Raw genomic sequence first — 13,508 nt, forward strand, 5'->3', positions numbered from 1 at the left:
GAACTATTACAACAGTAATGCGAGCAATAACAGTTTACATGTGTGAAGTGAGTTTACTGTAGTAAAATCGAGCCCTTACCTTCACGCACTGAGAGTAGAAGAGACGGCGAGGAGTGAAGAGATTGAGTGAGATTGAGTGAAAGAAAGAGAGGAAGAGAGAACTCAACACAGACAGAGCTGAGGAGGGACTGACCCAATACTCAAATGATGATGATGATGATGACTACTTCATCTTTACCATTTCAATGATAAATCAACAAATACTGTTGCATTATATGATTATTTCAACTTTTCACTGTAAAAAATGAATGTGATTTTAATGGTAAAATATTGTAAAAACGCTACGGAAAAAAAATGTAAATAGGTTAACAGGTATTATATACAGGGAAAAACTTGTAAAAGCTCTAACCAGACATTTATGCAATTTTCACAGTAAAATGGTGTAAATTTTACAATTTTTATAAGTAAAAAAAAAAAAGACAAAATCAATGTATAATTTACAGTCAAAATCTGTAAACTGTGTGAAATGTGTGACACTCCACATTTGAAAGTATTTTGTTTAAATAATAATAGTTTTGTACATTAGGGTTATATGTTGCATCTTCTGTTGTTTAATGAATGTTTATTACATTATGTAAGTGTTGTGGGTTACCATGATGATAGTGTATCGTGTTTGTGTGAATGACTCTGTGCACCTTCTGTATATTAGAATATACTTCAGCTCGTGGAAAAGCTTGTGATGAACTCTGGCTTTCTCTTTTACCACTTGCATTATTATGGTTGTTGTCAGTATGTGTTAAAGGTACAGAACAGATTTTAGTAGTCGTGTGCATTGTTGAAGTTATTGGTTTACATTAAAATTTTCTTAAATTACAGTTTTATACTGTAAAATTTAGTTTGTTCTGTATGTTTACACAGTTTTTCTGTATTTTTTACAAAATTATTCTGGCAACCACAGCTGCCAAAATTATTTTGTAAAAACTATGGAATTTTTTTTTTACAGTGTATCCATGAAACCGGTATGATTTGAGTCCCAATGACCTTTTTCAGTGTATTTTATCTATTGTGTCACCAAAATATATTTTTAAAAGGGTTTTTAGTTGGGTTCAATAAACCTACCCAGCAGGTTGGGTCAAACATTTAACCCAACCGCCAGGGGGTGGCCACCTCTTTGGCCACCACGCTCACAACTGCTGTTTCCGTCCACTTTTTTGTTGACAAGAATTGCGTTTATTTAAACGCAGAACCGTCTCTTTAACGGGACACTTTTCAGACGCGCTCCAAATTCGCTTCAGCGCCAGGCGCAAGTCAAACACGTGCGGAAACGATACAGGTGCCGAATGAGCTTCAGCAGAACAGCAGCGAACAATAACATTATTGCTTACGTAAATGTTTCTCAACTGCTGGGTTGCAAGATCGCGCACTTTTCAATCACGCGCTGTATATTACTCACTATAAATAAAGCGCAAAAGAAACTATGAGCATGCAACGTCGTAGTTCTGTGGTCCATTATCTCATGAAATAACCAAAACGGCGATTAAAGCTGCGTTAAAACTGTGCATGTATGCAGGTCTATTTTAGTCGCATATCTATGTGAGATCACAATATAAGGCACAAGCTGATATGTAATTTTTTAATGCATAAATAAATGTGAGAACTGTGCATTTGTACTAAAGTACAAACAAAAAAATTATCATATTTAAATGCATAATTAATTTTACATTCTGGCATATATGTGCTGTATCAGCAAATGGGAATTCAAAAGAGAACACATTTTACTGAGTTTAATTTAGGTAGGCCTATGATAGAACTGTTGCAGTATTTTATTTTGACAATATAGAAAGTTAAACATTTAGTGTTTACTTTTTTGATTAGTTTTTGAAACAGACAAACTCAGAATTGTTGAAGTTCATTGATTATACATAAAATTAAATGAAGGTTGAATAATCTTGGAATTACAGTATGTAGTTATCTGCATGTCTCATCCATGGAGATTCAACAAGCTATTGGGAGTTTTGAGAACCAGAACTGACTGAACAGTTCAGCTATAGTGTGAGCCCCTTTATTAATATGCCTGCAAGTGAGGAATGATGAGAAAAAGGTCAAATTCAGTCAGCATTCCATGATCTAATTAAGTACAAATGAACTGTATTCAGTTGTGTTGTAAGCACAGTCCAGTACATTATAGTCAGACTCATTTTTATGTTGAAATAATAAAGATTTCTGTGCCTGGAAAAATCCTGGCTCTGCCACTGCCAACCGCTGGGTCAAAAGAACCCAATCGCTGGGTTTGTCCATTTTCAACCCAACTTGGGTTGTTTTTAACCCAACATTTTTTTAGAGTGTTGGATTGTGAGAGCTATGGAAACCCGTTTCCGCCACTAAATAAAAAAATAAAAACAGTAATTGCGACTTTTTATCTCAGAATTTGGACTTTTTATCTCACTTTTTATATATAAAGTCACAACTCTGAGATATAAACTCACAATTGCGTGATATAAAGTCACAATTCTGACTTTTTTTCTCAAAATTCTGATTTTTTTTCCCCTCGCAATTGCGAGTTTATATCTTTAGCAATTTTAAAGCTCGCAGTCGTGAGAAAAAAAGTCAGAATTGTGAGAAAAAAAGTCAGAATTGTCAGATATAAACTCACTATTGTGAGAAAAAAAAAATTCTGAGATAAAAAAACAGTTGCAATTACTGTTTGTATTTTTTAATTTAGTGTCGGAAATGGGTTTCCGTAGAAAACGGATGTTTGGAGGTGACGGGTTGGAAACGGTTTTCTTGATGTCAGAAGGAAAGCCATGTAAAAGTTAATGCATTCTGATGAAAGATTACAAAGACAAACATTTCATTTTTCATTTGGAATAACAAAGAATCATTTACAATGGGCATTAAGAAGGTAAACTGGGCCAATTTTGATTTTTAAAAGCTTTTTGTATTAATTGAAATGTCTCCTTTAATAATGTTTAAAAACATGACATACATTTATCTTTATATTAGAAATTATTTTGTTTTTTTCAGTTGACACAACCTATTTTGTCACGTCCCTCGAGGCCTTCTATGAAAGTGTTCTTGGGATATGAATAATAAAATGAGAAAAAAGTCCATTCATTTTGCCATTCACATAAATATCCATCTGTGCTTTTTTGCTGGTAATGTTTTCATGATTATTCATTAAAATCACATCATTTAGTCCCGTACCTCAGTAACCCCTCAACCCCGTTACACAAACCATAATGAACTGATACTTGTGTGACATCATTAATTGGAAGTGACATCATAGACGTCTTCTGAACAACATTGTGAGCAAGTTACCACCTTCTTTAATAATTATAACTACATTAGGTTGTGAAATTGTGTTTGTCGAGCTTAACGACTCAACCCTGTTACATCAATTAAAGATAGAAAACTATTACTTGTGAAAATTATCTTTGATATTTCAACATTATTCATGATTTCTTAATATCATGCATGCCATGCACTCTCCATTTATTCCCTAAATTTAGAGCAGTGGACAATTTGGGCAAAAAATCAAAACCCTTCACACATACTTTTTTTTTGTGTTAAGTTTAGAAAAAAAGTAATTTAACGTTTGTTGAACTCTGTCTGAAATGTTCAGATCAATCATAAGAAAACTGATTTCAGTTCAAATTCTGAAGTTAAGCCTTTGATCAGAAATGATGAGGTTTCTGTCACAAAAAGTGCCCAATTCAGGCTTTAGTAGCAAAAGTGTGAGATTTTATGTAACTTTTATATTCGCAATTTCTGAATTAGTATGAGGGACATCTGATTAATATGCAAATGTTGATTTTATCACAAATAGATTTTATAATAATATTCAGAGAGCTCCCATAGTGTCCATAACTTAAAATAATGACCAATAATAATAGGGATTTGATGCCTGAGATGGGGAAATATGTTTTTCTGGAAGTTAAATATGTCATTAATGTTGTGGGGTGTTCAGAAAAGTAATACATTTTGGTAAAAAATCAAAAAAATGTGTGAGTCCAAATCGTACCGGTTTCGTGGAATGACTCATATGTAGCCTATATATATAGCATATATAATTCATATATGCAGTACATATTGAATGTTTGGAGACCCTTCTGTTAAAGTGCTTTCTTATGAATTAACAGACTAAATCTTATTTTTTTATTATGAAATAATATAATATTTGAACAATTAAAGTGAAGCCCGAACGCACAACCTTACAAAATACACTTTATTTGACTTGTACACGTACACAATCTCTCGCCACGAGTTACAACTCATGTAAACATCCTTGTATTCTTTCATGCTAGAGTTGAGGGAACTTTCTAACCTCTTCACACAATCTCTCGTCTATGTCGGCCTCCATTGTCGCTGTAGCTTGCATGCGTTCCTGTTCTGTTTATGCAGTTTTTCTTTGACTACCATTGTGAATCGACGGCCCCAGAGCACGGTTGCCACCTTGTGGATAAACTAATAACTGCAAAAAAAAAAAAAGAATGCACATATAGTTACGTACAGAGCCCTGGACATGACATGCAGGAAAAAAATAGTAGGCTAAATCGTGCGCACAATTTATTTATTCATTCCCTCGATTTACTAATTTGTTCCCTCGATTTATAAATCATGAGCATGATTTATAAATTTAGGGAACGAAATAGTAAATTGTGGGCATGTTTTAGTAAATCGAGGGAACGAATTAGTAAATCGTGTGCACGATTTAATTTTTTTTCTTGCATGTCATGAGCAAGGATCCATAGTTACAAAAATCCAGCGGTGCGTGTACAGTATTGCACATACTCTTCTGATGATGAAATTCACTTCGCGCACTGTACGCTGATCCTCGCGGGCTTGTAAAAAGTGAAGTATGCTTTGGGCTTTACTATCCTAAAAGGCCGCAGGAGAGGATTTGTGAATGGCAGTAAAGTGACGCAACTGACGCTGGTCACATGATAATAATGACAACATGACGAATGTACGTCCAGATTACATTCATAGCTACTACACACATTCATACTATATATAACATACTTCTTAGCGTTCGTGAAATTATTATATATTCAAAACAAATACCTACTCGAGAGTATGTGGTTTTGGACGCAGCCTTGTGCTGTATATCCGAGTGAAACGCTTCTCAAACAAGAACAAATGTAGGGCGGGGCTTGATTTTGTCTGTGGGGAATTGATTGGATGGTTGTGGTTTGCTATTGGTGGATCTCATGTGAGTGACAGGTTGCCCTGCCCTCGTCAACAGATGCTGCAAGAGGGAGGAGAAGATATTCTGATTCAAGTTTATGAGGAACATGAATTTAAAAAAAATGATGTGAAAAAAATATAATAAATAATGCAATATTCCATAAAATAGAAACTTCATGGTGATTTAAATCTTTGAAAATATATTATTATATTATTCATTCCCATGAGATACTGATCATCTATTAACTGAAGTGATCGTACAGATCTTCATTAAACATATTCTTCTGTAATAGATGTAGTCTTTCTCCCTCTCTTGACAAACCCTTCCGTGTGAGATCCCACAACTCCCATCAGGACACAGCTGCACTTTGAGACGTTCCTGAAGGCGTTCTTCAGTGTCAGCTTTTCAAGGACGTTTGACGTCTACAGAATGCTACAGTTTTTCATGTGCTGAAGAAGTTTGAAGAAGTCTACTAAACTGAACTCAGAATGCTATTGTTATTTTATCTATGCACCCCGGCACTAAAAATCTGGCAATCATGAGTCCAGTAAACGAGGACGATGTTCATTTTCAAAGACTTGTTTACGTCTGTAGGTTGGGTTCTGTGTCAGATGAATTTGTCTGTTTAAAATAGAACTGGCAACTGTGTTCTTTTGGGCTGCTGCTCGAATACAAGCGTGTGGTTAGACTCTGTTTGCACTTACTGTCCGACCGCTTCCACCTACTCCCTGTCTAGTCTAAAAGCAGCCGTGGTTTGAGTGAGACAGTCCCTTCATGGATATGAGGTTTAACAAGTAAACATCCAGAAAAAGTGAGAGGGGACAAAAACAAGCTCTTATAACATCTGTTTGATACCATCGGCTTGAAAATGAGTGCAGCAAACTTGTAGCATTCATACTGACGGCCACCAGACTTCAGCGCTACACTGTGGTAATGATCCGGGAGATGAAGGGTGAAGGACGTGACAGCATTGAGCTGTTCAGTTTGGTCAGAAGCTCTGTTTGCTCCAGGACGAGTGTTCCGGAAATTCAAATAATATATGTCACTTTGGATGAAAAGAATCTGTTAAAAAACAAGCAATTGATATGGAAGAAAATAGAATGTTTTAAGGGTAAATGTGAGTCATCTTCTTCATGAAGTTACTGACACTGTTTGTCTAAAGTCAGCTGATCCGGAGAGAGAGGTGCTGGGAATAAGACAGATGAATTCAATCAGTAAAATGTTCCAACGGAAATATTATTTTATTTATTTATTTATTAGTGTGACAAAAAATTATAAATCTACAAGATTAAGCTGAAAAAAAATAAAAAATTAAATATTAGATGAATGAAAATTATAATGTTGCGTTGGCAAATGAAATGTTTAAGTTAAAGTACTAAAATTATTAACTCATAATAATAAAATTTAAACTAAAACTGAATAAAAAAACTATTTAGAAATATTTTTAACACCCAAAAGCGAATAAACATGAGAAGAACACGTAACAAAATTACAAAAAAATTTAATTATATAAATATATATATATATATATATATATATATATATATATATATATATATATTTCCTCTGTCAAGATATATATATATATATATAATGCATATATAGAAAAGGACATAACAAAATTACTAAAAATTAAACTACATACAGTATATATATGTTTAAAAAAATAAACTACTGTATATAAATTTAATGTGTAGTTATTTATTTTTACTTTATGTAGCATATATATATATATATATATATATATATATATATATATATATATATATATATATATATATATATAACATTTAATGCATATATACACATTAAAGTGTATATATATACATTAAATGTATATCAGATTTTATATATACAACTTATGTAGCCTATATATATATATGTGTGTGTGTGTGTGTATATATATATATATATATATATATATATATATATATATATATATATATATATATGCAATAAATGTATATCAAATTGAATGTGTATATATATGTAATATTTTTTGCCTATATATACACACATTAAATTGTGTGTATATATATATTAAATACATACATACATACACACATACGTACATTAAATGTATGTGTGTATGTATGTATGTATTTATATATATATATATATATATATATATATATATATATATGCATATATACGCATTAAATTAAATTATATATAAACATTAAATGTGTGTGTGTATGTGTGTGTGTATATGCTATATATAGGCTATACACATTAAATTATATATAATTTCAAACCTACCTGGCTTATTATTTAATGCTCATCAGCTCATTAAAAAAAATACAAAATATTTTAAAAATATTTCATTTATTATATCTCTTTTGAATATCTGTGCCATAGAGCTTTGAAGCTTTGTTCAGGAGTCGTGCATGGATATCTCAGGTTTGGAAGTGGAGCTCTTACAGATTAAAGGGTTAGTTCACCCAAAAATGAAAATAATGTCATTAATTACTCTCCCTCATGCCATTCCACACCCGTAAGACCTTCATTCATCTTCAGAACACAAATTAAGATATTTTTGATGATTTTTAAGATATTTTTGATGAAATTAAGATATTTTTGATGAAAACCACTGTACTCACATGAACTGATTTAAATATGTTTTTAGTACATTAATGGATCTTGAGAGAGGAAATGTCATTGCTGGCTATGCAGGCCTCACTGAGCCATCGGATTTCATCAAAAATATCTTAATTTGTGTTCTGAAGATGAACGAAGGTCTTACGGGTGTGGAACGGCATGAGGGTGAATAATAAATAACAGAATTTTTATTTTTGGGTGAACTAAAACTTTAAAGGTGCATTACGTGACATACATGGCAGGACAGAGGAACAGGAGCTGAGCACATGGCAGCGCAACAATCTCTGTGCCATGTGAAATGAAATCAGAGCCGCTCCGTCACCCCTCGGCCTGGGTCAACTTAGAGGACATATTTAAAACCAGAACACCCTACGCCTGTGTGACAATGCATTATAAATGCTTTAGCAACTCTAAATTCTTCTTATTCCTATCCTTTCACTTCCTATAATCCCTCTCTATTGTAGTTTAGGATAATCTGAGCACTGCCTATAACTTGTATTATGAGCACTTCTTGTCTATTTGCCTCGTCATGACGACTCGCTTGTTGTATTCCTCACTTGTAAGTCGCTTTGAATAAAAGCATCTGCCAAATGAATAAATGTAAATGTAAATGTAAATGTAAAAGAGATCCTGGCAACACCCAGAACATCCTAGAAATCTTTAGCAAATACATATCAACACCTGCCGACCTATACAACCACAATACCGCTCTATTCATGTGCCACTCCTGTTTACCCAGCATGCTTTATAGATGAGCTCATATAAGAAGATTACTCATAGTAATAAAGGTGTGTAAAACAGGTTTAGGGGGTGAGTTTCTTTTCATTATACCTACTTCTATTATGCTCTTTGTTCTTTTTTACCCCAGAATTATGTTGTAATTGTTACATTTTTGCATTATATTGAAATGTGACTTGATTAATAGTTACGCACAGGTGTTTATAAATCCAGAATGATATAAAATAACTGGAACAAAAGCATTGTCAGATGAAGATGTAGTAAACCTTTCACAGAAGTCACGTTAGGAGAAAACACGCAAGCGTTCCTACATTCCTGATTGTTATCTACAGGCATGGAAAGGGTCTTCCTGCTGAACCTTCTGAGGGAGGAGTATCCTGATGTCCACTCAAAACACACCATGCTCTATTGTCCTCATCCCACTATTACCTGAGTCACAACAGCCAAAGAAAACAAGAGGAAACCTGGTTCAACCGACCCAGTGACCCATGCTGAATGTGACTGTACTGCTGGTGAACCATCTGATAAAATCATTTAGAAAATTCACCATCGGACATTTACTGAAAAAAATAAAATAAAAATGTATATACTTTTTAACCACAAATGCTCGTCTTGCACTGCTCTGTGATGCTCCACGCATGACGTAATCATGTTGGAAAGATCACGGAAGTACCGATCCAGTGTTTACAAAGTGAACGTACAAAGACTAAGTCAAACGGCCTTAACAAAAAAAGGTAAAACAACGATGTCGGACGATTTTAAAATTGGTACTTCAAACTACGTCACGCGTGACCTTTCCAACATGATTACGTCATGCGTGGAGCATCACAGAGCAGTGCAAGACGAGCATTTGTGGTTAAAAAGTATATAAATGTTTATTTTTTTCAGTAAATGTCCGATGGTTTCTCTAGATCAGACTCTTATTCCTCGTCTGGGATCATGTAGAGCTCTTTGAAGCTGCACTGAAACTGACATTTGGACCTTCAACCCGTTGAACCCCAGTGAAGTCCACTATATGGAGAAAAATCCTGGAATGATTTCCTCAAAAACCTTCATTTCTTTTTGTTTGACTGAAGAAAGACAAACATCTTGGATGACATGGAGGAGAGTAAATTATCAGGACATTTTAATTCTGAAGTGAACTAATCCTTTAAAGGGATAGTTCACCCAAAAATAAAATTTTGTCATCATTCTCACCCTCAAGAATGTTGGTAACCAAATAGTTTTTGGTCCCCATTGACTTCCATAGTATAAAAAATGGTTTTGTAACCAGCGTTCTTCACAATATCTTCTTTTGTGTTCAACAGAACAATGAAGCTCATGCAGGTTTGGAACAACTCAAGGGTGAGTAAATGATGACAGAATGTTTTATTTTTGGGCGAACTATCCCTTTAATTGAAAGGGAAAATAATTTTTTTTGCAGCTAACCTCCATTTCTTGATAAGGCCTTCATGAGGTGAAAACAAAACTATCTGCTCTCCTCTATGCAGCTTGAGAAAATTATGATGGGAAAGTAAGATTTGTTGTGAGTTCTGACGCAGCACAAGCAAAACGGGGAGATAAAGTGATAGAAATACGGTCTCAGCAGTAAAATCACATGCAGAACCAAGTTGCAAATTAGTCATGATAAACACAGCTAGAATAACAACATCAGTGGCTTTAAGTCTAAAGTCAATACATCACATGACTTTTGCCCTCTAGGCCAATTCTCCAGAGAAACACAATAGCCTGACTCTTATAAGGTTAGTCTTATGACCTTCCGTTTAAGCCCACCAGACCTTGACATGTCAGAAACATCTTCACGCTACATTAAAACAGTGCAAAAGTGAATGTTATTCAACCAGATCATTTACAAAATACAAGGAAACTTACTAAACCACCATTCCACGAAAGCATACACAGTCCCACGTCACGTTTCTTACCTGAACTTGTGCGTGTCTGTGTGTTATAGAGTTATGGCTACATCGATCATTTTAAATATTTGTACACTAATGAGAATTTGAGACAAAATGTGTGACTGTCATGAAAAATATTTGCTTCGTCATCCTTAAGCTGCTTATATTCCTCCTGACTAGCTGCTCTCTCCGCACCGCTGGCACTCCAGACGACCTGAGAAACAAGGCCTACACAGACTTTGGAAAGATTTACTCAGAAGAGTGTTTTTACCTCATGACTGGACACAGTGTGTCAGCTGTTCTTAAAGTCATTAGAAACGACACTTTGGAAAATCTACTCAGGAGCAAATGGACATGATTTAATCAGTTGTGGAAAAAAGCCCCACGTAAACCTAAAGAAAATCTGGTTACTACCTTTAGGGTCCAGTGAAGCTAAAAATTCACCTTAAAGTGGTGTTTGATTATGATTTGACTTTTTTAACTTTAGTTAGTGTGTAATGTTGCTGTTTGATCTGCAAAGTTACGACACTCAAAGTTCAATGCAAAGAGAGATATTTTCTTTTACAGAAATCGCTTTTTAAGGACTATAACGAGCTTCTTCCTGGGTTAGTGACATCACAAACCCTAAAATTTACATAAGCCCCGCCCCCGAGAACACGAAACAAAGGGGGCAGGGCCATGTTGGGCTGCTTTAGAGAAGAGGAAGAGTTGTTGTAGTAGAGTGTTGTTGACATGCCGTCATTTTACGCCGGACTGCTTCACAAACGAGGGTCAATTCAACACAAAAGATGAACATGACGGCACATGCTAGTGGATGAGTTGAATCAACTCCACAGCAACTACATCAATTTATCCACTAACCATTCAGAAACGTCTAAACGTTGTAACTTCTTCCTGAGTCTCTCCATCTGTGTCGACTCCGGTTTGAACAATGTAAGGCTGAACACTTTTGTCATTTTGGCTGCGTGAGATTCTCCGGCTTTGTTGTTGGTGTTGAGCTGTTAAAGCTCCGCCCTCTTCTGGAAAGGGGGCGGGGAGCATCAGCTCATTTGCATTTAAAGGGACACACACAAAAATGGCATGTTTTTGCTCACACCCAAATAGGGTCAAATTTGACAAGCTATAATAAATGATCTGTGGGGGATTTTGAGCTGAAACTTCACACACACATTCTGGGGATCTTATATTACATCTTGTGAAAGAGGCGTTATAGGTCACCTTTAAACTAAAGCTTAAGTGTATTATGAATAAAAAGAAGAGGCATTACTCACTGGCCACTTTCCTAGTACTGGGTTAGACCCCCTTTTCCCTTCAGATCTGCCTTAATTCTTCATGGCACAGATTCAACAATGTGCTGGAAACATTCCTCAGAGATTTTGACCTATATGTGATATCATCACACAGTTTCTGCAGATTTATCAGCTGCACATCTATGATGTGAATCTCCCGTTCAAGAAACTAGTTTGAGATGATTTGAGCTTTGTGACGGTGCATTATCCTGCTGGAAGTAGATCAGAAGATGGTCATAAAGGGATGGACATGGTCACAATGCTTAGGTAGACTGTGGTGTTTAAATGATGCTCGGAGAACTCAGAGGCCCACAGTATGTCAAGAAAATCCCTCACTCCATTACATCACCAGCAGCCTGAACCGCTGATACAAGACCATGTGAATGTTGCAGCAGAAATCCAGACTTATCAGATTTTTCCAATCTTCTATTGTCCAGTTTTGGTGAGTCTGTGTGAATTGTAGCCTCAGTTTGCTGTTCTCAGCTGACAGGAGTGTCACCTGTGTTTCTTCTGCTGCTGGAGCTCATCTGCTTCATGCTTCGACATGTTCAGAGATGCTTTTCTGCAGACCTCGGTTGTAACGAGTGCTTATTAGAGGTGTTTGCTAAAAGCAAAGCATCACTATTGTTGTCCTACATACTTATTATTATTCTTCTAGACAAAAGTTTGGCGCACTACTCCTCCTGCACAGTTTGTCATAGAATGAGGTGTCAAATCGACCGGCTCATTGAGGAGAGGTGTGCTATATCTTTTCTAAGAGATTGGAGTTGCGCTGCTCATACTGCGGATGAAAAAGTGGGCCAAAAAATCCCATAGAAATACAATAGCGGAATCTGTGTGTTTTTGAATATGCGCACACACACACACACACACACACACGTGCATCTCGTGCTCTCATTCTCTCTCTCACTCTCTCATTTGACTTATCTTATTAAGAAGCCAATAAGTTATGGCCTAAAATCTTCATAGTCACACCCTAGCAACCAGTTACAGCACCCTAGCAACCATCCCATAGACTTCCACTGAAAGATAGATAAGAGGGATATAAATGAATCAGAGCATCAAAGAGATACGTGAGCTTGATTTGGTCAGAAATTCAGTCTATTAGTTTAACCTACTAACTGTCTAGCCATGGCTTAGCGACCATTTAGAACACCCTAGCAACCCAAATCCAATGAGAGATATCTTCAAATTCGAATGTAATTGACACATTGCGGTTGATTTATATCATTCATGCTGGCAAGCAGCCTTTGAGTATCATCATTGGCAGCTGCCAAGCCACTTCCTGGCAACCAAACAGAATACCCTAGCAACCGTTTAGCAAGACCTATATCTCTGCATCAGAACATTGTAGAGACATGAGAGTTGGCTCTTTTGACTCATGCTAGCAAACAGAACTTCCAACATGCTACACATGCTAGCAGTGAAGAGCTACATGCAAATAGTGATTAGCTAAGTACTAAATCATGCTAGTAACCATCTGTAACAACTAGCAACCACTTAGAAACACCCTATCAACCACCCAGGACACCCTAGCAACCACCTAGAACATCCTATCAATGGCCTTGAAACCATGTAGAATATCTTAGTAACCACCTAGCAACCACCTAGCAATGCCCTAGCAACAACCCAGAACACCTTAGCAACCACCTAACAACACCCTAGCAACCACCTCGAACATCTTAGCAACTGCCTAGCAAAGCCGTAGCAACCACCCAGAACACCCTAGCAACCCCATAGCAGCCAACAAAAAGCAACACCTAAGCAACCACCCAGAACATCTAAACAATTGCTACATGC

At 35.9% G+C, this 13,508-nt stretch overlaps 1 protein-coding gene across 2 annotated transcripts in view; it reads right to left on the reverse strand.

Annotated features, from left to right (window-relative positions):
- slc29a1a (solute carrier family 29 member 1a) overlaps nt 1-13,508 on the reverse strand; it is a 44,229-nt gene that overhangs the window by 22,674 nt on the left and 8,047 nt on the right. The window contains exon 1 of one of the 2 annotated variants that reach the window (XM_048203873.1): nt 80-224. The exons of the other annotated variant lie outside the window; for it this stretch is intronic. The gene's annotated coding sequence lies outside the window, so the exon portion shown is untranslated. Of the gene's footprint in view, nt 1-79; nt 225-13,508 lie in introns of those variants that run through there. 2 annotated transcript variants of the gene reach the window in all.

This window comes from Megalobrama amblycephala, linkage group LG10 (assembly GCF_018812025.1).
Source record: "Megalobrama amblycephala isolate DHTTF-2021 linkage group LG10, ASM1881202v1, whole genome shotgun sequence".
Lineage (NCBI taxonomy): Eukaryota > Metazoa > Chordata > Actinopteri > Cypriniformes > Xenocyprididae > Megalobrama > Megalobrama amblycephala.